The sequence below is a fragment of the Homarus americanus genome, unplaced genomic scaffold (genome assembly GCF_018991925.1).
Source record: "Homarus americanus isolate GMGI-L3 unplaced genomic scaffold, GMGI_Hamer_2.0 scaffold30440, whole genome shotgun sequence".
Classification (NCBI taxonomy): Eukaryota; Metazoa; Arthropoda; class Malacostraca; order Decapoda; family Nephropidae; genus Homarus; species Homarus americanus.
The window spans coordinates 307,882-335,477 of record NW_024752506.1 but is presented as its reverse complement, the minus strand read 5'-3'; the positions used below and the strand labels follow the sequence as shown (position 1 = coordinate 335,477).

General features: G+C 40.7%; 1 protein-coding gene across 3 annotated transcripts in view; it reads right to left on the bottom strand.

The window, feature by feature from the left end:
- Positions 1-27,596, bottom strand: part of LOC121855124 — a 60,293-nt gene that overhangs the window by 14,757 nt on the left and 17,940 nt on the right. The window contains exon 1 of one of the 3 annotated variants that reach the window (XM_042349990.1): positions 19,481-19,609. The exons of 1 other annotated variant lie outside the window; for it this stretch is intronic. The gene's annotated coding sequence lies outside the window, so the exon portion shown is untranslated. Of the gene's footprint in view, positions 1-14,839; positions 14,988-19,480; positions 19,610-27,596 lie in introns of those variants that run through there. One more of the 3 variants, XM_042349992.1, reaches the window with a different exon arrangement.

The window sequence follows — 27,596 nt, the reverse complement described above, 5'->3', positions numbered from 1 at the left end:
TCTCTCTCTCTTCCCCTCTTTCTCTCTCCCTTCCTCCCTCTCTCCCTCTCTACTATCTTAGGATCCCTGATTTGTACAGCAGGCTGATATTACTTATCTCAAGACCAAGACCAGGTGCTTATGACTGAAGGTGTTCACAGTGCTCCTGCTTCTCATGTTTGCTTAGTCTCAAGGTCGACCTCAACGCAACACACACACTAAACTACTAATGGCCAAGCAAAATTTTCCTGGTATTCATTAAAACGTTATTGCCGATGCTTCCTATAATTCGTTACCATTACGTTATAAGATCCCAGGTAAAATATACATAAATTACAGTAAAATTAGACTGTGGTATAGTTTTACGAGGGTGTTGGTGATGTAAGTAGTGACAGCATCGATATAGACTGTATGTACTGACAGCATCTTCATCTTTCTGTATTTTGCTTCATACACTCTCATGTTTTCTATCTCATTACACATATTATACTTATGGCTACTGTCCCTTATTGTTCATAACCCCCACAACACACACTTCCCTCTCTCTCCCTCTCTCTCTCCTCTCTCTTCCTCAACACACACCTCCATCCCTCTCTCTCCATTAACACACACCTCCCTCCCTCTCTCTCTCTCCCTTAACACACACCTCCCTCCTTCTCTCTCTCTCACACACACCTCCCTCCCTCTCTCTCTCTCCCACACACACCTCCCTCTTCCTCAACACACACCTCCCTCCCTCTCTCACACACACCTCTCCCCTCTCTCCCCAACACACACCTCCCCCTCCTCACTCTCTCCCCCAACACACACCTCCTCTCTCTCTCAACACACCTCTCCCTCCCTCAACACACACCTCCCTGCCTCCCTCTCTCCCTCAACACACACCTCCTCCCTCTCCCCCACCCACCTCCTCCCCTCCCTCCCTCTCCTCAACACACCCTCCCTCCTCCCCCTCCCTCCCTCTCTCTCCCTCAACATACACCTCCCTCCCTCTCTCTCCCCCAACACCCACCTCCCCTCCCTCAACACCTCCCTCCCTCTCTCTCCCTCAACACCCACCTCCCTCCCTCCCTCTCTCTCCCTCAACACACACCTCCCTGCCTCCCTCTCTCTCCCTCAACACACACCTTCCTCCCTCCCTCTCTCCCCCACAACACACACTTCCCTCCCTCACACTCCTTCACTGTCTGTAGTCCAAGTCTTCCTCCTGTCAACACCGTCACCTCCACCTACAGTACGTGACATCAAGCCTGAAAATTTTTCTTGCAGCTTTGGCAATGTGACTTTCAAGTCAATGATAGATTAATTTACATGCTGCAAGTCGTCTCGTTGGCAACAAACATCAGGGTGAGCGATCAAGCACCCATGAGTGCCGTGCAAACGTATAAGTTAAGTTACGGGAAGCGGGTGACTCTTGGAAGTGTCGGAGTTGGGGCAGATTGATAACAGGTCCCGGGCTGCCGCCTCGTGTCTTTTGCGTCTCATTTAAAAACCGTCAAGATTAAGCCGTACGCCGATACCTTACCACCATGTTATCTTTTAATGGACGGCAGCAAACTACGCCTTCTCCTCCCTCATCTACAGTACCCAGGGTGGCTGAGAGGCCTTTCCGATAATTCGGGATTTTCGAGGGAACCAGCGAGGCTGACCAAGTAGTTCAGGAGAGACCTTTCACATACACTGCTGGCGAGGGTCTGAGTGAAGTATTTGTTAGGTGAACACTGTTAGTGAAGGCGACCTAGCCTAACCTAACCTAACCCTCGGAGGCTAATTACCCCTTGTGGTCGCCATCTCACTCTTATTACACAATCTTTCCTCTTAAAGATAAACTATTGCAGCTGACAGGAGGACGAGTGTGGACATTAGGTGGTGCACCTGCTTCTGAGAATCTGGCTGCTCAGACTATCGCCACCATTGGCGGGAAATGGCAGCACTTTCTGATAGTCACCACTGACATGATAGACGCAGGAGCTTATCAAACTCTCTTTCTCACTAAGCGGTTATTCTCGCAACACGAAATTTCATTGTAATCACTTCATAAAGGCGTCTAGCATAAAAAACGCCACTACTAAAAAACACAGAACCTGGCGCAATCTCGTTTCACTGCGCAATCACACTTGTCAAAGATACGTCTGATGAATGTTCTTTCCACTTATTGCCTGCACTGGCGCTCTTTCACGGCCTGAAAAAGGTACGAAGAAATACCTATTGTCACCTGGCCACACCTGAGATACTCCCGGAAACACCTGACGAGAGACTATCCAAGTACGACCCGCACACCTTCCTTGCTGTACCCCAAGGTAGGTGTACCCGTATGACGCACTCACTCATCCTCCCCGGCCCCGTCGCCTCAACAACAACTACGTATCTGTTTGTCACGAACAACACTAAATTTTTACTTTACATTTTAAACACAATATATACGCTGCTCTTAACGGAGGGTAAATTTATAACTCATACGACTCGCTAAGAGGAAATCGGAATTATCTGCTTTCCTGCCGAGATATTGTCAACAGCACTGGCTGCCTCTGGTGCTACCAACCTTGTTGATCTTGACGTCAACAACTCATCATAAACACCGCATTTTTCGTCTAAGATGTTAAGATTTCGTCGTGTTTGTGTTCCAGGACTGACGAGAGCTGTTTCACCATCAACAATGATTGGATGTCTTCAGAAAATTCTTACGTAATATGACGACTCAAACTTCAAACGAGAAAACCTTATCAGGACTGTACCCGCCACCGTACCTGACACAGGCAGCAGCAGGATCACATTTTCTGAGAGACAAGTGATTTTTTCAAGCCATTATCGCATCCGGAATGTTCCTTCGGTGTTGTGGCCGGAATACACCTGACGGTCAACACAGGAGCGCAGTGAGTACTAGAGAGGAGATGACCGGGAGAGGGAGGTTGGGGGGGATGCCCGGAGGAGGGGTTAGAGAGGGGAGATGCCATGGCGAGAGGGAGTGTTGGGGGGGAGGATGACAAGGAGAGGGAGTGTTGGGGGGGAGAGGATGACCAAGGAGAGGGAGTGTTAGAGAGGGGGAGATGCCAGGGCGAGAGGGGAGGTTGGGGAGGATGACCAAGGAGAGGGAGTGTTGGGGAGAGGATGACCAAGGAGAGGGAGGTTGGGGGGGTGCCAAGGAGAGGGGGAGGTTAGAGAGGGGGGAGATGCCAGGGCGAGAGGGAGGTTGGGGGGGAGGATGACCAAGGAGAGGGAGTGTTGGGGGGGAGAGGATGACCAAGGAGAGGGAGTGTTAGGGGGGAGATGCCTGGGCCAGAGGGAGGTTGGGGGGGGAGGATGACCAAGAAGGAGGAGAGGGAAGGAGAATATGCAGAGAGGAGGGGGGGAGATGCCCAAGGAGAGGGAGGCAGAGAGGGAGGGGAGGATGACAGGGCGAGAGGGGAGTGTTAGAGAGGGGAGGGGATGACTGGACGAGAGGAGGCAGAGAGAGGAAGGGAGAATGAGCAAGAGGAGTGTTGGGGGGGGGATGACCGGGCGAGGAATGTTAGAGAGGAGGGAGGGCGAGAGGGAGGAGGGCGAGAGGGAGTGTTAGAGGGGGGGTGACCGGGCGAGAGGGAGTGTTAGGGGGGGGGAGATGACCGGACGAGAGGGATTATTATTATTATTATTATTATTATTATTATTATTATTATTATCTTCTTACATCTTCAGTAAGAAAGAATTTTATTATAGGAATTTTTAAATGCACAGGACGGTCAGGGAGCCGAGGCAGCCATGATCCAGAATTCACAGTAAAAAAAAAAATCCTACATTAACTTTCTTCATTAAACTGACTCTGATGTCATTGTGAAGGTGATTTTTTTTTAAAATGTTTAAGTCATGGTCGTTTTTACATCTCCAATTATGATGAAAAGTTAACCTTGCAACCTTATAATTCACAGCCTAGGATACCTATTACTAAAAGGAGATTCATATGTTAAATTTTCCTGTTAACTAAATGTATCTAACTAGTTCACTTACAACTAGAACACAAAAAGGAACGTGAAAAATGGCATCAAAATTACACACAGACTCGATTTAAACTTATAACTGTGTTCTCAATACCAATCAGGAGAAAATTGTCACCCAGAAAATCATAGCGAATCAGGTCTCATGCAGGCGAGGTGCTCCACTCTCAAAGGTTCCAATGTCAATTTTTTTTTCTCCTTACTAGAAATGTCAGAACGTATCTTAAGTGGCTCACGACACAAAGACGGATTCTGAAAGGTTCGAACAAACATACTTCCTCCCCGCCTCTCCCCTCACTCCTCCTCTTACTAACTCCACGAGAACTCTTTTGATAAACTAACTTCAACAACGACACAAAACTGACAGTACGAATGATTTTGAAATTTCACGACGACCTGAACTACCTGTGTTGTATTTGTCCACAGCTCCGGGAAACAGAAGTGAAACGGTGAGACTTAGGTGAATGTGAGGCGAGGGGGGGTGGTGACAGTGACGAGGCCAGGGGGAGGGGGGCAGTGACGAGGCCAGGGGGGGAGGGAGGTGACAGTGACCTAGTAACTCGAGGACGACACCAGGTGGTCCTCGTGTTACCTGGCCGCCACTCAGCTCAATTCCCAGTTCGTCTCAGTAGTGTCTTGCTTACGTGTGGGGCGGCCATATCACCGAGGTGTTGATATACGTATACGGTTGAAGGATGAGTTCACATGGATACCTTCGAATACCTGTATGTATCGTATATATATATATATGCACATACGGGTGATTTTTTTTTTTAGGAACACACGATATGTACACAAACATATTTAAACACAACATGAAAATTGAAATAACCTCATTACAGACAGACAGACAGACAGACAGACAGACACACAGGTCACTAGTTTTATTCAACACACTTTCTATCAGAAATAACCTTCAAACATTTACTGGCAAAGATTATCATTAATGTCAGCAGTAACAGGCGCCCGTCCCCCTCCCTCACTCACACCCCCCTCCCTCACTCACCCCTCCTCACCAAAACTCACTCCACAATAAACTTTAAATGACAATAGTTTCTTACATGACTATTCTGGCAAACTACGACACACTGAAAATGGCAATAGTTATCACATGGTCATTCTTGCAAGCTATTTTCTATTATGACGCAAGGTGGCCGAAATCATGAGGAAAAACACACACACACACACACACACACGTTATTCAAATCATAATTATTAAAAATATATTCAGCCTAAACACAGATACTCAGAGATAGATAATGTTGATAATAATAAGGTGGAGATTGATAAGGTAAGGGTGTATGGAAACGTATTCGAGGATGCAGTGTAGAGCCCTTGGTGTGTTGGCTAAGAGTTAAGTGAGGACAAATTCTCCCTTGCAGTTTATCAGTCACAGAACAAGATGACAAAGAAGACAAACTATAGAAAGAAAACTAAAATATTCTAGCAAAAAATTTCAACATATCCTTAATGAAACATGCTTAGTACTTTTCAGGTTGAGTTAGTTAGTTATATGGTCGAATTTCTTAATTAACTGACTGACTCATCCACCTTAAGAATTTTCCTCCCGAACTCCTTCCCGATATCCCGTTTACGCTCAAACCATAGTTATAAAAAAGGCTTATAATAATTCATTACTCATCTGGGTTTTTTTCCTTATGCCACACCTGTAGAGTCTTAGCTAATGTAAAATGTATAGAGTAATTATAACGGAAGAGAAGAACAATGTTTCCCTTCATGAAGATTAACTTAAAATCCTCGTCTATTTTGTCAGGTGTTCCACAGGACAGTACACTTGAACCACTACTGTTTATGGTGGATATAAAGTTTACTTCTGCAGTAATCTATATAACGAACTGTAAATATATAATGCCAACAACTGTATGATGTGTAAAGAAAACTGGTTATAAATCTTAAAACAAAATATATCGTTGAACTATTTTCTAAACAAGGAAATGTTTTACTCCTACACTCGTAACCACTGTGTGTACTGGCGGTAATATTCTTAACACACACACAATACTAAGGTGCTCGAAATTATTACTGACAGTCACTTTAAGCTGGGATCATAACACATGGCAATTTACACCACAACTGTTATGCACTGTCCACACCCAGGCAGGAAGAATAGAACTAAAAGTCTACCAGGTTAAAATAAAAAATAAATAAATAAAAAAATTGAAAATCTTTGACAGCACCGGGAAACAAACCAGAGGGCCATTAAACACAGGCGCCAACAGCTTATCCTAGTATATCCTGCTGATAGTTAACGTCCTGCAGGAAGTTAAGTCCTTGATATACTGAACAATAATTCCGATAACAATTTCAATGGGCAATATGCATTTCCGATTTCATCAGAATATAAGCAGCAGAAACTGGATTGAGAAACACACGTGATTGTCCCCTTCCTGGAAAATTACTATTCCTAGAGTTAAAGACGGAATATAAGGCTTAGCAAATCCTCAGTCGAATACCCTACAAGAAAGCTTACAGTTCTCAGTTGGATGCCCTTAAATAAAGCTTACAATCCTCAGTTAAGTGGTACTCGATGACAGCAAGAGGAGCAAAAGCTTAGTAGCAAAAATGACCTCGGAATTACTGAAAAAAAACGAAAAAAAATAGCAAGAATGATTTAATTTATATGCAAGACAGGTTGGTTGGTTGGTTCGTATGTAGTGTTCGTAGAAAGAGGTGTGGTAGTGGTAGTGGTGGTGGTAGTGGTGGTGGTAGTGGTGGTGGTAGTGGTGCTTGATGATTGAATAATGTTTAACTGTGGTTAGTAGGAAGAAAGAGACGAAAAAGAAGTCAAAGAAGAAGAAGAAAGATGAAAGAAGAAAAGAAGAAGAAGAAGAAAGATGGAGAAGAAGATGAAGGAAAGAAGAAGAAGAAGAAGAAGAAGAAGAAGAAGAAATATGAAGGAAAGAAGAAGAAGAAGAACAACAACAACAGCAACAAGAAAGGGAGGAAGGAAGAAAGAAAAGAAAAAAGAATAAAGATGTTAAATGTAACTGAAATTAACGCTTCACCGTCAAGAAGATGAAGAAGTAACATAATGCAAACTGATACCTACACTGTCTACGTACATTGTATACCTACACTGTCTACGTACATTGTATACCTGAACTCTGTATGAACATGCTGAATCAGTATGATCTATCTATTTATCTATCTATCTTTCTAGCCACGCACCACTTATCTATCTATCTATCTATCTATCTGTACAATGTTTGTGTATGGCTGTAACCCTGAAATATGTATCCGTGTCTGTTTCTGTAATAACTAAACGACATGAAGTACTTAATACAGAAGTAGTATTTTGTTAAGATGAGTTGATGGATACAAAGTTTATTTTTTTTATTTCTATTTACTTAAAAATAATAATAATAATAATAATCCTGGTAATTTACTAATGCTAATGACGTTATTACCAACACAGCAAAAACACACAAAAACACTACACCCACGCCAAACAAAAACAAACAAACAAAATCACTAACACCAACACTAAACCTAATAAAACCAAACAAAAACAAAGAAACATAAATTTTCATCAATTTTTACCAACCATGAGTGGATACAGTTTGAGGGGGGGGGGGGGAGAACAGGGGGAACAGGGGGGACAGGGGGGGGACAGGGGGGGGGACAGGGGGGACTGGGGTGTCCTTATTCTGGGAAGACAAAGACAGTGACGCACAACGCTAGACATTATTTATCTTGTACAAATAAAACCGCAAACTGGTATGTGTGTGTGTGTGTGTGTGTGTGTGTGTGTGTGTGTGTGTGTGTGTGTGTGTGTGTGTGTGTGTGTGACAAGAACATGGTGAAGACTTGACAAAGGTCTTAAGGTCAAGGCTGACTCATGGCTCCTGCTCAACCTTAGTGATGGAGGGAAGGAAAGGGAGAGGGAGGGATGGGAGGACTGAGGAAGGAAAAATATTGAGCGAGGGAAGGAGGGAAGAGCGAAGGAATGGATGTAATAATAACAACCCATTTACTAATTACTGTTGCACACACATCACCAATGTATGTAATAAGTCTTCGGGCTGCAGAACTTTTTCAATAAACTGTTAATTATTTATTATTATTACACACACACACACACGCACACACACACACACACACACACAACCTTGCACTAGACCCCCAGCAAAAGCTTTCACTGTTGGGGCGATTGTTCAAAAGAGTTCCTGGTAGGTCGAAGGTACGTGGCGGTGATGGTCCGTGGCTTGCTTCATTCTCGGAGATCCTGACCAACTCAGTAAATACCCGGGTCTCTCCTGCACCATCATCCCCCTCCCCCCTCCAACCCCCCACTACTCCTCCTCATCCCGCTCACCGACACCAGGAAATTCTAAGTGAAAGGTACTCCATCCTATAAGACTTCCTGTTGCAACAGCTCCCAGCAGTCCTCAACACCTTGCACCAGCACATGTATGCAACCTTGAGCCACGTCACACCCAACTTACATGACGTCACATTCGGACACGTACACTAATTCCTAGTTTGGTCAGCGACTCTGGGCATGAGTGTACAAACCGGTTAAGATGGACGTATCCTTAATCTATCATTAAGCAACTTGTCTTTCTAACCGTAAAAAAAACTAACAAAAGTTGCAGTAATATTGACACACCTGTGAATGCACCTGTACACTATACCTAATTATTGTACCAATGTTAACCACTTTCTCATTTTGATTACGTCATGATAAATTTCACACAGAAACGTACAGATTTTAATTGTCATTATGAAATTTCACATGTAAACCTTTAAATAATAATTACGACATATAGAAAGATTTTTACACACACACACACACACACACACACACACACACACACTTTCCAATTGAGATTACACCATAATACACCAAATCCCACACCAACGTGATTCACAGCCACATGCCAAACCCTCTGTCCGACGTAAAATACTCGGAGTCTTGAAGCATGAGTCTACACTTCCTGTGCTGCCGCGGGGAAGGGAGGGTGGGGGGTGGGGGGGGTAATACACGATGGATGCATAAATATATATAGACGGTGAGTGTAAGTTTGTTGATCAGGAAAGGAAGAGTCAATGGATAAGTGTGCAAGCAATTTAGACCAGCGGAAGGAACTCGTATCTGTCATTATTATTGGTTGGCGTTAGTGACCCATGGCGTGACCTGGGCATGGGTAAGAGTGTGGGTGTGGGTAAGAGTGTGGGTGTGGGTAAGATTGTGAGTGTGGGTAAGATTGTGGCGCTGAATAAGATAGTAGGTCACATCATCCAAGAGGGAGATCGTTACAACCTTCCCCCAAAAATATTGCCTCCAAAACCTCACAGCCTCCAAGACGCCTCCAAAACCTAAATCAATCACAGCCTCCAAGACGCCTCCAAAACCTACAACATACTACAACCTCCAAGACGCCTCCAAAACCTAAATTAATAACAACCTCCACGACGCCTCCAAAACATAAATCAATCACAATCTCCAAGACGCCTCCAAAACCTACAACATACTACAACCTCCAAGACGCCTCCAAAACCTAAATCAAACAAAAACCTAAATCAATCACAAAGACGCCTCCAAAAATCAATCAAGACGCCTCCAAAACCTAAATCAATCACAACCTCCAAGACGCCTCCAAAACCTACAACATACTACAACCTCCAAAAATCCACAACACACACACTAAACCATAACTCCTGGGGCGACTCGGGTACTACCTCGTTATTAACTCAGGTAAGACAAAAAATAACGTTATTACTCTGTTCTGGAATGTTATTAATTATGTATATTAGCCAAGCGTCCAAGAGGAGGAGGAGGAGGAGGAGGAGGAGGAGGAGGAGGAGGAGGAGGAGGAGGAGGAGGAGGAGGAAGAGGAAGAGGAGGAGGAGGAGGAGGAGGAGGAGGAGGAGTGAGAGGGTTAAAGGAGAGTGTAGTAAAAGAGTAAAGGAAAGGAGAAAGGGAAAAACAAAAGGAAAATAAAAATAAAGGTAAAATAACTAAGTAAAATAATAGATAGAATATATGAAGAAGGATATCAAAGGAACAGATGAAACGAGATGATAAAGGCAGGAAGAGGAAGATACAAAGATAAAAGAGGAAATAAGGGAAACGAAGGAAGAAGAAGAGAAGAAAAAATAATTAAAATTTATAAGAACAAAAATATTAAATCACATATTAGATACAGTGAAACCTCCATTTAACGGACTTTATTCAGTATACAATCCGTTAGATGGTCGGTTTCACATCTATAACGGACATTTCGATATAACGGACCTTCATCTCCATACAGTCCGGTAAATATTGTGTACACCAGATCGGATAATTATGTAATGTAATTCTAACTCCCCTGATTATATAACAGAGTATTGTATATGTGAATATGTGATATATATTGTGTAAATACTCTGGTGAACATATTACCAGAGCTATATTGTGACATATCCCAGTGTAAACTAATATAACCTATTATAATAACGAGGGTGTATGAATACTAATATCTATCTAACTTACTTATAATTAAATGGCGTTAAAATTTACACCGATATTTAATCACTGTAGGTAGAGAGAGACTTTCTGAAAATCAAAGTTAAAGGAATAGAAAAAAAAAAGATTCCATTAAAATTAAAAACAAAAATGTCCAATGATGAGACTGTGACAAGCTAACCACCTATATAACTGGTTAGCAAGTTGTTAATTGATGAAGAGGATAACTAAGTCAGTCAGTCAATCAGTCACTTGAGAAACAGGATCTTGGTTAGGTCACTGCGACTTTATACTGTGTACACTTCCCGGGAATCCCAGCAAAAGATTTTTACGAAAGATATGTTCCCACGCTTACTCCGTCCCTCTCTCCTGCCGACCACTGTACAGCTCAGATAACTTTGTAACCTGACAATACTGCACTAAAGATATCACCGATGTATGATTTGGTTAGGTTAGGTTAGTTAGGTTCGTTGTATGTACTATGTTCAGTGTGTCCCTTAACTCATATCCAAAACGGCGTATTCGGCCGCTATTTTAAGGATTTACTTATATCTTTCAACTTAATGTCAAACGCTCAGGTGTAATTTTAACGTTATTTTCGTCGCATTAACTATATTCTTCAACTCAAGTTACCAATTTGCGTACCATCATTATATTTCCAGTAATGAGAAAAGAAAAAAAAATAGCGAACGAGCTCTTAATATATATATTTTTTCTAGTGGTCATATTAAAATTCTCTTACACTCGTTGTCACCGTCTCGAGCTGCCGCCATCTTGTCTTCACCGCCGCTTGCCCTCACCACCTACACATATGACACAGGATGCCAAACCGTGTCAGCCCCCTTGGCATCTTACACTATAATCTTCAAGTCCCTTCCGAAAAAAATAACAAAACAATGGATCGACTTACATCCTTCACAAACAAACCATTAAGACAGATTATTTGTTTTTTCTTCCTTTAAAGTCGACCAAACAACGTAGAGTCTTCCATAAAAAAAAAAAATGGGGCTAATGAACCAAGAAGCTCCTCGATGGCACAAGGGTTATCTCTAAGAATACGATGACGTTTTCGACAGCACATTAACTCTGGCAAGGCGAATCGATATATTAAAATTACAGAGCCGTAAATATATATGTAACACCTACACCAATAATAAAAATAACAATAATAATAATAGTAGTAATAATAACAAAAATAATAAGAGAACCAAGTTATGCAATGAGAAAATTACATCGTATTTGGGATGCTTATATAACACACACTCTCTCTCTCTCTCTCTCTCTCTCACTCTCTCTCATCCTATGTTAGTTAAACGTATACAATCACCAATGGAAGCCCCCCCCCCTCTCCAATATTTACACGTGCATTACGAGACAAAAACAACTATAATTTACGAATTCCATAAGTCATTGTAAAATAGTATAGAATGCTAATAAAATACCTGTTCTTAAATATTAACTAAAAAAAATATATATATATTAATATTCTGTATATATATAAATTATAATGAAAACTCAATTACTGTAATCTAAATTATAATGAAACCAATTCAAATCCACATAACCAATCATCTTTCCAGGTGTACCAGGTGTGTTAATGAGTGCTCAGGAAAGTACCCCACCGGCATACACAATCCAAGTACACTGTAGTTTCAGAATTCTGGGGCGCGTCAGTCAGCCCTATACATCTGCCTGTCCTGAGAGAGAGAGATATTCAACCGTGGTTATAACGAAGTCAACCATTATTTTCAGCCTAGGGTCACCCACTGTCAAAACAAGGTGTACACGACAGGTGAAGACAGGTAAAAGTGTTCTTGGAAGGCAATATGCATACCTGTGACCACACCTTAGCTTTGGACAGGTATCAAGGGTACTGTACACATCAACAAGGGAAATTTTATGGGGAGGGGAGGGAGGGGGAGGGGAGGAGGGAGGAGGAGGAGGGGAGGAGGGGGGTTGTGGTTTCCCGAGAGGTATGTAATTTCCCCCCCCAACGATTGTCAAACATACTAGGAAAACCAGCCAGGAACATCTACTTGAGTATAACGTGTCTATTATACTCGAAGTAATATATTCCTATTAAATAATTATACTTTTATTATTCATTGTTTGTGTTTATAGAAGGTGGAGCGACGAAGGAAACCTGTTTGATATTAAGGGTTTGAGTCTGGTATATTGTACTAGAGAAATAAAACACCTAATATGGTCAGTGATTATAGTAGCCATAATCACGATCTATCATACAAAGAGTTTTCCTATAATGGGGAGGGAGAGAGAGAGAGAGTTTCCTAAATATGTTTCATCCTAAGGCATTCTTAACTTTTGGACATCAAAGTAACTCAACATATTTTGACACAAAGAATACACTGTATAATTCTACCTTCTTAAGTTAGGTAAGGTAAGGTAAGGTAAGGTAAGGTAAGGTAAGGTAAGGTAAGGTAAGGTAAGGTAAGGTAAGGTAAGGTAAGGTAAGGTTAGGTTAGGTTAGGTTGGTTCATTTTACCTGTTTTAATTAATACAGGTTATAAATAGTTACAGGAGACTGCTTAACGGAAATACGAGAGGAGATTTGTCACTAACCTTCATAATTAAGTACTATCTCCCTTCTTATTTTACATCCTATGAAAAAAAATTAAATACCACCACTAATTGCAGTAATAAACTCGTTGGTCTGTAACTTAAAACGATATCATTACTTCTCATAGTTTCCTCCTCCATAATTATAAATGTAAAGAAAAATCTATAAAACTTTTCAAACTTTTTTATAATATTTTATCTTAACATTGATGCAATTTTTGTATTATATATATTTTTCTGTCTATATGGATACTGATGCTTATTATTTACGATTTTTTTTTACAAGAATAAGTCAAATCTAGATTCTCAGAAAGTTCCTAAGGTGAATTTTAATCGTAATTGGATGATGATAAGGGAATAGCTTAATTGGCTTAATTTTTATTTTTTTAATTAGTCTGAAAATGTCACCAGAATGATACCAAGACTCTACCTAAACTACCTAAACGTTCACTTGGCACTTGAGACAAAATAGACATATAGAATTCTTTATCATGCCTTTTGATACTACTACTATTACTACTACTAATACTACTACTACTACTACTACTACCACAACTACTACTACTACTACAACTACTACTAACATCACCTCTACAACTACAATACATTTTTTTTTCGGATAAATTCACGACAATATTTTACTGCTATTCAAATTAATTCTTGTTATCAAATGCCTTTCCTCTCGCCTTCTGTTCTTCTCTTTTATAACTTTTATTTTTATTTTCCTCCTTAACTTTTCTCATTTTACTTTCTCTCCTCTTCTTCTGTTACTGTGTGTGTGTGTGTGTGTGTGTGTGTGTGTGTGTGTGTGTGTGTGTGTGTGTGTGTGTGTGTGTGTATGTGTGTGTGTGTGTGTGTGTGTGTGTCAGAAAGATAACCGAATACGTTGAACATGAATTAAAATTTAAAGGGACTTATGATTGACTCAGGGGAAGTAAGAGTCCCTCCGTCGTCAAGAACTTTTATCAGTCCGGTCAGAAAAGGTGATTAGCTTAGGTTAGGTTGGGTTTTTAATCATCACGTGAAATAAGGTAGGGTGCCTAACCTTGAGATGGTCCACACACACACACGCACAAACACACACACACACACACACACACACCAGGTGGGTTTTATCGAGAGGACAGGTGATATATGGCCCTTCCGGATACCAGCCAAACACCATGCTCTCAGTGGAGTATCGAACCTGGGACAGCACGAGTACCTCACTGGATCAGGATTCTCCAAAGGTTCATATGTGAAATTCCCTTCATAACTGAGACCCCTCCCCCCCCCCTCCACCTTAAGTGCCTCATTTAAGCTATAAAAAATAAAAATAAAATATATAAAATAAATAAAAAAACCATACGCAATAACACTAAGGCTCTACGTTAATGATAGTCGCTCATTAACACCAGAGTTTAGGTGACAATGGTAAAAATTAGTATTCTTTGTGATTCGTGGACACCGAGGCTATAAGGGCTTATCTCACTTAACACTTCACTATACAGCTGTCACACCCACACCAACGTCTCGCTGGTCTCTTACTTTACTTCCGAGTTATGATCACGTGATTTGTATACAATAAAAAAAATCACATTAAAATTCAACGAAATATTGGCTTAATTCTTCAAAGACAGTGATGAGTGTTTTAAGAACCCTGGCAGTGAAAGGTACTTAAAACACGGCCTACCACAGAAAACAAAAACAGAACAACAAAACATAAACAATTAAAACAAAATCGTATAAAAAATATCACCCAAAGACACTAAATAAACGGTACTTAATCTAATGACTTAATGACAACATGCACTGTAGGTTGGTTAAGATAATCAGATACTTTTAAATAATGTGGAGTACTAACACTACTAGTTCAGAAGATTCAGCGGCGATTATGGGGATGAAGATCAGGACACACGAGCTGGGAGTCTTCATCCAGAATATACATAATAAAGTATTATGTGGCAGAGACTGAAGGAAGGTAGGTGACAGCACAGTGCAGGCGGGGGTCTCGTCTACGCCACTGTGTGTGTGTGTGTGTTACGAGGCCAGGCAGCGCTCAGTCACACCAGTGTCCGGCGCTTACAATATTGTTGCTCTACACACACACACACACACACACACACACACACACACTTTGTCCATGCCTACATGTTTTATTTACCTATACAATGAGGTAAGATGGTTGAACAGGTGCAATTCTCCCTGGTTCTTAACGAGCCTGTCTGTCTGCCACTCAGTAGGTTACCTGCCATGAAAGTCTGCCAGGTATTTAAGGGGTAGAAGAGATGGCAGGCAGGCATTAGGGAGTAGGGAGTTGCAGGGTGACTATTAACAGGGAGGGGCGAAGGGAGGTAGGGAGCGTACCGATATCTGTCATTCTCCAACCACCACAACAACACAGGCGGCAGATCACTACTTGACGGCATCCCTTTCCACTCAGACTTGGCGAGTATCTCACAGCACTGGGAGATTCGCACGTAAACATTATTTTGCTATTAGTATGGCCTCTGTCTACTACGACCAGCAAACAGGCCACACGGAGCCCAAAGTAAACAATCAAATGAAAACATACTAATTGTCATTGGCTAAGTATATAATTCAGTAAAATGATTCAACAGGCCGCAGGGGGTCATCGAGCTGTAGACGTTTATGTGATTAGATGGTCCACGGAAATAGTGGATTTGTAAGAGCTCGATGGTAAAGCCAGCCAGCGTGATAGCGACTTCAATTAGGAACCAGGGTAGATTTAGTGATAACGTGACATACATACAGACAGAGAGTTGAAAATAGAAAGGAAATTGGGTGGAAAAATGATGATGGTAAGTTTGGATTGGATTAATTTGTTGTGGTTAATGGCCAGTGATTAATGACCACAAAAAAACACAGGTCATTAGGCCCAAGTCTCCTCTTTGATGTAATAAGACATAACAATACATGATAATTACAGGTAATGCGGTGATACACGTATTTAAAAGTAATGGAGTCATGCTAGAGGAGTGCGGTATGTATAGAGACTGCCGGGTCGTCGCCATGGGTTTTGATGGAGTTCATTTTATTTATATTTTATTATTCACTTTGTAGACGTTCACCGCGATTACTTATTTTTTTAACTGTTATTAATTTGATTGAAGTTATTCGTGTTATTTTTAATTGTTATTTATCCTTTTGAGTAAAAAAAGTCAACAAAGTTTTTTCTTGCTATTATTAATTTTATAAGTCAATCACGGATTTGTTTTCTATTTATACTATGATTTCAAATAGCATGGCGTTAGTGGTGGTGTTTTTAAATTGCTATTAATTCTATATACGTTAGATGCCATTAGGTGAGCGTTGGACTTATTGTAACAGGCTAGGTTAGGTTAGATTAGGTGGGCGCTAGACAACGCAACAGATTAAATTATCCCAGGGTGAGAAATATAGTCCAGTTTGGTCTCTTAGGAGGCATTATTTATTTTTTCTGTTGCATAAGCTACATTGACACACACACACACACACACACACACACATTACATTTACGATACTGTGTAGGCAATATACAAAAAACACTCTAGACACGCCGCCACCACTGTAGTTAATTAAATAATAATATTACCACTCACAGGACCAAGTGTACATCTCCTTCCCTAATTACACCCAATGAGAAATACCTCCTGTAGCTCTATCAGTCGAGGGTCTCAATTTCATGTCTTCCCCCCTGCCCCAAATTCTTTTAAAGGGCAACAGTTAGAGAAACATCAACCCGTATCCGCTAATTTACGTAAGTTAATCCGTATTTTACATTTACTGGGGATTTAAGGAATATATCTAAGTGATTGATTTACGATACGTCACAAGCATTGCGGGTAAAATAGCTGCCAAATTTATACCCCAATCAGATGAGTTGTTACATCTACTACGGGACGATGATTTAAGATTCCAAAGAAAATTCCCCGACTTTTCACTACCTATTCCGTAATTGCTTTCCTCTGGGGGTAAAAAAAAAAAAAAAAACCCACGCATTTAAGTTACGACAGAATCTAAGTATAATGTCAGATTACGACAATCATAAATCCACTGCGATGACCCGTTCTGAAATCCTCTTACGACGGGATTTTTTTTTATTTGAATCGTAGAATATTAAGGTTCTGCTCCGCCATTATACTATATATCTCATGCATTAATACAACTCTCCTTAATAACAGACCATAACTCTTTGTACAGCGGCGCACCAGTGAATCATGATTTAATTTAATTCTCTTGCAACACAAAGACGGTATATGCAGGATGTGGTCACTCGCCGGGAGAAGTGACCAGGCAGGGTATACAGGGGGTTATATACAAGGCTGGCAGCAGGGTATACTGTGAACGGGAGGGAGGACCGCCAGGACTAACATTTCACTCATTCACACGCACACACACACACAAAGACATACACACACACACACCCTGGGCCTGTGGCAGATTCTGTTAAGTCCGTCAGGTGGATTTTTCCTCCTTGATATGTTGAGATAGGATATACTATAGGAAACATGTTGGAGTCGCATTTACACTGAGACTGTACTAAAACCGTCGTAAGGAGGACTGAGAATTCCGAACCACATCCTCTGAAGGCTTATACACACACACACACACACACACACACACACACACACACACACACACACACACGATCCGGGGCCCAGATTGTTATATTATAGATTATAGAACAACACGTTTAACTTTATATGAAAAATAAAGGTTAAGGAAGTTTAATTTTTATCATCAATGGAAAAAAAAAAATAGGCATAAAACTGGCTGCCATAAGGTACAGCAAAACTAACATCCACAATGGCGGCATAGTTACGATGAGACTCTACCTGTACCAAATACATTGTTCTCTTTGTAACCAGATGGCACCAGACACTTTGTTAACGTAAGCGCTGAGGAATAGTGCTGGTGTTTATGACAAAGATCAATATCCTCTCTATTTAATGGCTGCTGGGATGTGTCTTCTATATATTGAACCCATCATTCTACTTTGTCTTCTCTTTGTCAATCTCTCTACAACACATACGAGTCCATAAGCTGTTTCTCCTATCTGTTGGTGGTTCTAGACTGTAACCACAAGACCAACACAACACCCAACTTCCTCTCGCTATAAAACGTTTTGTTTATATACACAAGAGGGACTTATGTACTTGTATAATAAGTTTACATGGTGTCTCAATATTTTTTTTTATATCGCACTGGTTTATATACAGTGGCGATCGAGTGAATGTTTGTATTACACACCACCAACGTTATATCCTCACTTGTGAAAGACTTAACACATCAACCTTTACATAAATAATCAGATATACGTGAGGGTAATTTATCTACTTATAACCCCTTAACGCAGCCATTACACACGAATAAGAAATGATTAAAATCAACTTACGAACAAGCTGACACATTTTACAAGGACTAGATATGGAAAACAAAACCCACCTTAACACACACACAAGGCAATTTTGCTGTTGTATCTGTCCACACAAAGATCTATCCGTCTACCTTAACCACACAAGGTTCTTCTCTCTCTATGGACAGCTGCACCTCCTGTCTTTTGTGTACTGTAGGATTTAAGGATGACAAAGTCGCTCCTTGTCTTTGATTAAATCCACCGAGTGACATGACTGACACACTTGACCGAATGAAACGGTTTATTTAGGTACCGAAACCATCGTCACCACTATACTACATAACCACCATCTATTCAACACCACCATTGAAACTGTCGCAGCCACTGAAATCGTCTCAGCCACTGAAACTACTGCCACTGAAATCGCCGCAGCCACTGAAATCGCCGCAGCCACTGAAATCGCTGTCACTGAAACCGCTGTCACTGAAACCGCCGGCACTACCCGACCTCTCAAAATACACGACCCATCACCACTACCCCTCTGAAACTGCCAAGAAATGTCCACCTTCTCGGAGATACAAAAATATATTATCACTATACCCAACTATTAAGCTTCCCGTAACCATACATAAACTATACACAATCCTGTACAGCTTACACCACCACCCACCACAACCACCACGCTCTCATACCACACAACCACCACACACTCACGCCACACCACCAACACACACTCACGCCACACAACCACCACGCTCTCATACCACACCACAACACACACTCACGCCACACCACCAACACACGGCCCTCCGAAACGCAGTCATTACGCGGTACTCTCCTTCCTTCTCCTACAATAAAAAGAAAAACAAATCCCATCTCCATAACCACAGAACAATAGACACACTAACACACAAGCCGCCTTATTCCTCTTATAAAACAAAAACAACCACAATGCCTCTAAAAATATCATCACTACTCAATTAAAAAACTTAAAATAAAACGATTACAAAGGCCACACGGACTTGTTAACTACACAGGGTACGACTCCTCCCCAAAAAAAGCTCTTCAAATACACTGCTTGACGACGACCTCTACGAAAACCACCACCATCACACATGTCTCCAAGAACTCTAAAACACAGCTCACTTGGGTAGATGGATCGCAGGATTGACTGCAGAAGAAAATTCGGACGAAGTTGCTGACGAAGAGTAGGTGGGGTGAGCGTGTGGTGCGGTACAACGCTCTGTATCACTGCACCCTGCGCTCTAAATTCGCAAACGTGCCCCGAACACACCGAATTCTCGTGGTGGGTTTTTTTTATCAGATACTCCTTATCTTCGCCCAAACTAATCTTGCCGTGACGCGCGATATATTGTCTCATTAAATATTCTTGAGACATTCTGACACAATGTTGCTCAATAAAAATAAAAGAGGAGTAATAACGATAAACGAGGGGAAATAATAGGTCAACAACAAGGCGTATTTGATGTTTTAAGTGGGTCGATGCCTGGAACCAACCTGACTGCAAGAACGATGGACACATTTCGGGGTTCAAGGAACTTATCTTCAAACACTTTCCAGGTGAAGATTGATTTCTCGTGTGTGGATGATTTCACGTTCTCCTTAAATGTTTCACGTTCGTACTTCCCGTAATTTGATATTATCTCAGAGCACGTATCATTGACTGACATAAGGTGAGACACAAGCATAGTCAAAGTGGCGTCGAAACTAGGCAGACACTATACAGTCGCTTCTCTCAAGTTACGAAAAAACAGGAATTAACTGACGAATCTTCAAGAATCTGTGGTTTGTTGCCACTATTACTGTGGCTCCTACACTGCATGCCCCTTGCTGCTAATACTATTAATGTTTCCGCTACTACAGTCTACTACTAATTCTACTACAATCGCTACTACAGTTACTATAATAATTACAACTCAATTCTCTGATGTTGAGGGTTGTTTAGTGAGGTGAGGTTCTAACCATCAAGGAACTGTACCATCATCTGCAGTAAATCACTCAATAGAGTTTTGTGGGAGCGACGGCACGAGCGAAAGGACACACACATACACACATGGGGGGGTTAAGTATTTGGAGTACCGGGCGAGTCACCATGAATAATAACAATGCATCTACTCAGATCCACTATCACCCTCTCTGACCCGCCCTAACATCACCCCTCAACGCAGGCAGACACACACACCAACACCATCAACACCACCATAACCACCCCCACTAACACCACCATAACCATCACCACCACCACCACCACCACCGCTACTAGTACCATCATCACTACCACCATCACCACTACCATCACCACTACCACTACCAGAACCACTACCACCACTACCACCACTACCACCATCACACCACCAGTATCGCAGGTCTCGCACAGAAACAAATACCTTTTTTACCAGACTATCAGTGACAATCTTATCTAACGTCGCAAACAACAGCGGATACCTCCTCCTCCTCCTCCTCCCAGCTGTATTTTTTTTTCCCGGAGAGTCAAAATAGTTTCTTTTTGTTTAAATGTTTAGTGACTCATAAACTTTGGGTCACTAATTACCAGCACCATAAGTAAACAATTGACTAAATGATCATATATCAGCCTGTTAAATTTATATAATATTCTTATTGTTTTTATTTTCATATTTCAATGAAATTTTTGTATATTAAATAATATTCTCCACGTTACCGACAGTGAGAGAACATACAGAAGGACATATGAAGGTAGAGGTGCCCCGTGGCGTGACACCAGTCTCTCCTTCACCACAATAGTTTGAGAAGAAGGTACAGCGTGTGTGTGTCAGCAGGTGAGGCACAGCACCAGGACAACACAAGAGACAAACGCTGCCGTAACTGTACCAATTGACCCAAATCCAAAGACGTCGTCGACCTGGCGCCCTTCAGCAGAAAGGTGTCTTGGTCTCAGACGTGTAGCCTAATCCACCAAAATCTTCACCTGTACTACTGAAAAATTATATATATATATATATATATATATATATATATATATATATATATATATATATATATATATATATATATATATTATAAGACACCGTCAAGCGAGACTCAGCAGCATCAGCACACAAGGTCGGCCTCTCAAGGACTCACCAGAACTGGCTGGTGGTTCCCGAGTTGTCCCCAAGTTCTAGGAACACGATTACCAGGTGTTAATCATAACCTAGACCCCACATGCGAATCCGGCGGGAGTGAGGGTCTCAGACAGAGGTCCCAGAACCTCGCCACCAATACCAGGAAGACTACTCGCCTTATCACCCCAGCCGTTAGGGCGTAAGCCTCGCACATTCCCCCATTATTTAAAAACAATTTAAACCAAATATGGTAACAAAAATGTCTGGAGATTAGCTAAAACGTTGGCTTTAACAAGTAAGAGGAAGAATGGGTATCATAAGTAGGGTAAAGGTAGGGTTAGGGGGTGAAAGAGTGCGAGGGGGGGGAAGGGAGGGGGGAGGAGGGGGGAGGGAGGGGGGGAGAACAGTACGGTTATATCAGGTGATAACATATCTACCTGCGCGGGAGATGGCACGTCTCCTGCACAAAGTTCAACCGAGTCAACCTCCTCCCTGTCTCTCCTCTCCCTCCCCTCCTACTGGGTACGACTGTGAGGGAGACACAAACATAGGGGAGGGTGACGGGAGAGTGAGGGGAGGGGAGAGTGAGGGGAGGGGAGAGTGAGGGGAGGGGAGAGTGCTAGAGATAAAAGTAGACAAAAGGAAAAGAATAAAAACAGAGAGAAAGAAAGACTCGTTCTATAACACCTGGCTCTGAGAGTAACAGATCAGAGGAGAGAAAAGGAAAGAATAAAACAGGACCTTCCCCCCCACCTCCTCCTCCAGGCTGCAGCTGTGGGTCCTCTTATCACCGACACACTCACTCGCTGCAGTACACCATATAAAAAAAACAAAAAACAAAAACAGAAAACAAACAAAACAAAAAACACCGTACTCACTATAGACAGGAGAGTACAACACCAAACCTTAGTTAAATAAATAAATAAATAAATAAATAAATAAATACAGTTAGACAGAAACACGTATAAGAGACAAAGTCGTATTTTCTCGTGATTTAACTTAAAAAATTATGAACTTTGTAGAGCGAGTCTTTATTTCCACAGCGTGACGTCACCAGTGTGGGTAGAACAAAAATTTACGGGACAAAAAAAAATATCAACAAAATTGACCTAACCTAACCTAACCTAGCACTAACCTAACCTAACCTAACCTAGCACTAACCTAAACTAAGCTAACCTAAACTAACGTAACCTAAACTTCACGCTAATCTACAAAATGAACGTAACCTATAGCCATAACATAACCTAACCAAACACTAACCAAACGTAATCTAACCTAAACTCAACCTAAAGCTAACCTAACCTAACTAAGGTATACTGAATTAAAAGCTTCTACACACTGACATCAATAACCCCTGTAATCCGTAATGTTTCGTTCAGTGAAAATAAAAAAATAAATAAAAATAAACGTGTCCTTTTTTCACTAAGTTTTTCATTCCAGATACAAAATAAAATTCATACTTGTGTAAAAATCGTTAAAATCGTAATAATTTTTGATAATGTTCGTATCATTATCATCATTATCATTGTCAAGTTAATCTCACTAGCCCTGCAGATGTGGAGGAGAGTTGGAGAAAAAATAAATGAATGGAAAAATTATTATTATCGTCATTATCATTATTATTGTCATTATTATTATTACTGTTCGTTTATTACCATCAGCATTAACCAGGTTATTTCAACTGTGATTATGTAGAGCTGCACAAATTGTACTCCAGATGCAAGACCTGATAATTAATTCTGAGTACCAGGGCAATGCAACAAAAACATGGAGTACTTTTTTTTCTATTTAATCATAATTATCAGCATCACAGTCTCCACTTAGCGATGCTCTTGGGTCCGGCGACAAAGACTTCCAAAAGGCAGATACAGTCTCTCTCTCTCTCTCTCTCTCTCTCTCTCTCTAACCCTACTTGCTACTTTACTTCTTTTACTCCCTCCCTTCATTTAGTTTCTTGTGTGTGTGTGTGTGTGTGTGTGTGTGTGTGTGTGTGTGTGTGTGTGTGTGTGTGTGTGTGTGTGTGTGTGTGTGTAATAATAAATAATAATAAACGGTTTATTGAAAAAGTTCTGCAGCCCGAAGGCTGAAAATATACATTGGACATAAATGACTTATTACATACATTGGTGGTTTAACAAAAGCCTTCATTAGAGAAAGGTGAAGGAACATACAGTGAACATACAGATTAATGTTTACAGCGGAGGTCACGTAGATCTTGTGAGCTGAGGTGTTGAACAGCAGACACGTAGTGTAGAAACTCCCTCACAGATGGTGTTATGAGGGCGTGTGTGTGTGTGTGTGTGTGTGTGTGTGTGTGTGTGTGTGTGTGTGTGTGTGTGTGTGTGTGTGTGTGTGTGTGTGCGTGCACAGTCACATCACGTGTTTATCAAGAGATCCAGATAGCACTTCCCTCAACCACTACCAGCACACGAAGCACCAATAATTCCACTCCTGTTAGCGTAAAAGAGCGGCTCTGGTTGGCAGGTTTTAAAGCAGGGATGATAATAATGGCCTCTGATTGGTGAAATTCCTTTGGTATTAACCGTTGGCAAGTTACGATTGGCTGGTGGCTTTTATCGTAAGTTTTCAGGCCAGTGTTTGTCGTGGGGTGATAGAGAGGGGACTGTAGTGTGTTTGTGGGGGGAGGGGAGGGGGTGTTTAGGGAGGTGTGAGAGAACAACAATTGTACCTTTGAGATAGGTCAGCTCAGTTGTTGACGGGAGGGAGGCATGTTTATCTCAAGCTCCAACGTAAAAACTAAATTCCTGATAAGGCTTCATGCTGATATTAAAATTCTGAGTTATATTGCATGTCGAAAAAGGAATCTACACCTTTGCCGCGTCGTAAATGTGTAAACAAAATAATAAAGAGAAAAATAGAAAAACTAAAACATTGGAGAAGAAGAGTGAGAGACGTCCACTTAAACTGTGTGTGACCTGAAACTTCAACTAAATCATATTCCTCTAATTACCTTATATCTACCTGGTCTACCTCTTAATCTATCTTGAGTTACTTTATATATCTCTATCGACGTATACAGGACAAGGAGGAGAAGACGAAGGAGGAGGAGGAGGAGGAGGAGGATAAACAGAAGGAGAAGAATGAGTATTAAATAAATCAAGAAGAGGAGAAAGAGGGTTGAGAGAAGGAAATCTAGACTTGGATAACCCGAACTTCAGCTGCTCTAGATCTCGATAAAGTGAACGTCAACCTTACTACAACGGAATGGCCGGACAAACTTCAAACAATCACACTTAAGTCCAACACATTCGATATATATCATTATTTGGCCCCTTGGAATATCCCTAGACCGTATACTGTATCTGTAGTAATAATATCTCTATCATTACCAACCCTAAATGTTAATGAGATCACTGAAAATTAAACACCTTAGCCATATTCACCGTAAGATTAACTTATCCAAACCTAACCTAACCAAACCGAACCTAATCTAACCTAATCTATAATCTTCACATGTATTATTCTTTTTAGTTATTCTCCTGCTGTTAGAAGTAAAGACCTTCATTGTACCTAACCAAGACTACCTCTTCTTATCTGGCGTCATCAACCTGGGCGTCCCCCAAGGTCTTCGCTGGCTCCCTCTCTCTTCAGTATCAGCTTCTACCTTCTTTAAGTGTTGAAGTAAAAAAATTTTCTGTAAGTGTAATGATTAGGTTAGGTTATGTTATGGTTAGGTTATGTTATGGTTAGGTTATGTTTAGGTTAGCGAAAGTCGACCAGTTAAGAGTATTTCTACGTCTTTCAGTAACGAGGAAAATCTACCGTACTGTATACATCTAAGCTCTTATGTCTAGTCTGCCACATCTCATACATCATCCACCCTCACGCTACCATACCCATCTACCCACATATTCATACCCAACCACAAACCCACATAAACCCACATACATACACATACATCCACATTCATCCACAAACCCACATACATAAATACCTACCCAGCAACCAACCCACAAATACACACAAACACACACCCACCCACTTCGTTAAAATGACACAGTTATCTTAAAAAAAAACTAAGTAAATCTACTACATCTACATAATCTATTTCATCTACTTCTTTTCTACTTCAAATGTATCTACCATTATCTATATCATCTACCGTTTAATCTCACTTCATTTATCTATCAAATACTTCATCTGTGTATTTTCAATTTCATCATCTTCTAATTATTTTATTTCTACCTCGTCTACAGGGGGTATTTCTTCATTTACCTTTAGTTATTATATGTATCTCTATTCATGTATAAGGGAGGTGGAGAAGGAGGAGGATAAAGAGGAGATATAGAGAAGAATGAGTATTAAATATGTAAGAGAGGAAGAAAAAGAGGATTGAGAGAAGGAAGAAAAAGGGAAGACAGAGAGTAGGAGGAGGAGGAGGTCACAGCAAGGACTCCACCACCTAGCCTTCTCCTAGCACACGTCCTTCCGCATAATGAAGGAATCTCCCAGCCGCTTATATTAACATACCCTTATATTCTTATCACTAGAGAGAGAGAGAGAGAGAGAGAGAGAGAGAGAGAGAGAGAGAGGTTAAGTCAAGTCACCTTTAAACGTGTAATAATGAAACCCTGTATAAAATAAACCAGCTTAATATTTCTCTTTCAAAATCTAATATTCATAGTTTAAATGTCGTTCTTTGCTCACGAATGACTGACGCACACACACACACACACACACCTTTAATATTTAATTACTCTTTTTACTTTTCACAAGACACTAGGGACTCACTACACACTGCACTGGTCGTGTAATGTCGTCGGTGTGAATAATAAATGAGAAAAGTGATATGCAAAATTTTTTCACTTTCATCAACCTCTGAGGGCAATGTAACCAATAAATTAACGCAGAAGTGGCTGATATCTTCTACTTAATAATAATAATAATAATAATAATAATAATAATAATAATAATAATAATAATAATGCTGTAATACTAATAATATAAAAATAATAACTATAATAATAATGATAATAATAATAATAATTGGGACACATATATGTACTGTTGACACATGATCACCAGGTAACTAATGTACAGGTAAACAGCACAGGTGAGTGACTACAGGTGTTCCCAAGAGACGCCTGCCGTACATATGGTCACCAATAAACATAGACTATGACCAATGTTTTTATAGTGACACCAAAACTACATAAAAAACATTATCAACATACAACATGACGTTACCTCAACATACAACATGACGTTACCTCAACATACAACATGACGTTACCTCAACATACAACATGACGTTACCTCAACATACAACATGACGTTACATCAACATACAACATGACGTTACCTCAACATACAACATGACGTTACATCAACATACAACATGACGTTACAACATACAACATACAAACATACAACATGACGTTACCTCAACATACAACATGACGTTACCTCAACATACAACATGACGTATAACATGACGTTACTCCTCAATATACAACATGACGTTACTCAACATACAACATGACGTTACTCAACATACAACATGACGTTACCTCAACATCTCATTATGACGTTACATCAACATACAACACTACATTCGTTACTAACATACATGACGTTAAACATGACGTTACCTCAACATACAACATGACGTTACCTCAACATACAACATGACGTTACCTCAACATACAACATGACGTTACATCAACATACAACATGACGTTACCTCAACATACAACATGACGTTACATCAACATACAACATGACGTTACATCAACATACAATTATTCCATAAAACACAACACGTATAAATGTCTCGTATTATTTCACCTGTCTGCTTAAACATCTCATTTCTCACATCTTCACTACATTCGTCTACACTGTAATGGGTTATGTAATATATGTTGTTTAGTCTGTAATATGATCAAATAAAACATATCATAAAGAAGTACAGTATTATTCTTATTTGTTATTATACAGGAACAATTAGTTAGAAGGTTTGACTCAACAATCATATAGTCATGGGTTCGATTCCCTACCTGAGTGGAGGATTGTACAGTATACCCTTCGTGTACTCTGTAATATTTGAGTACACTTATCCGGTGTACTTGTTGATGGTGGAATGACATAGAGGTTGTAAGAGTACTTTAGGTGAAACTTAAAAATATATAAAATAAAAA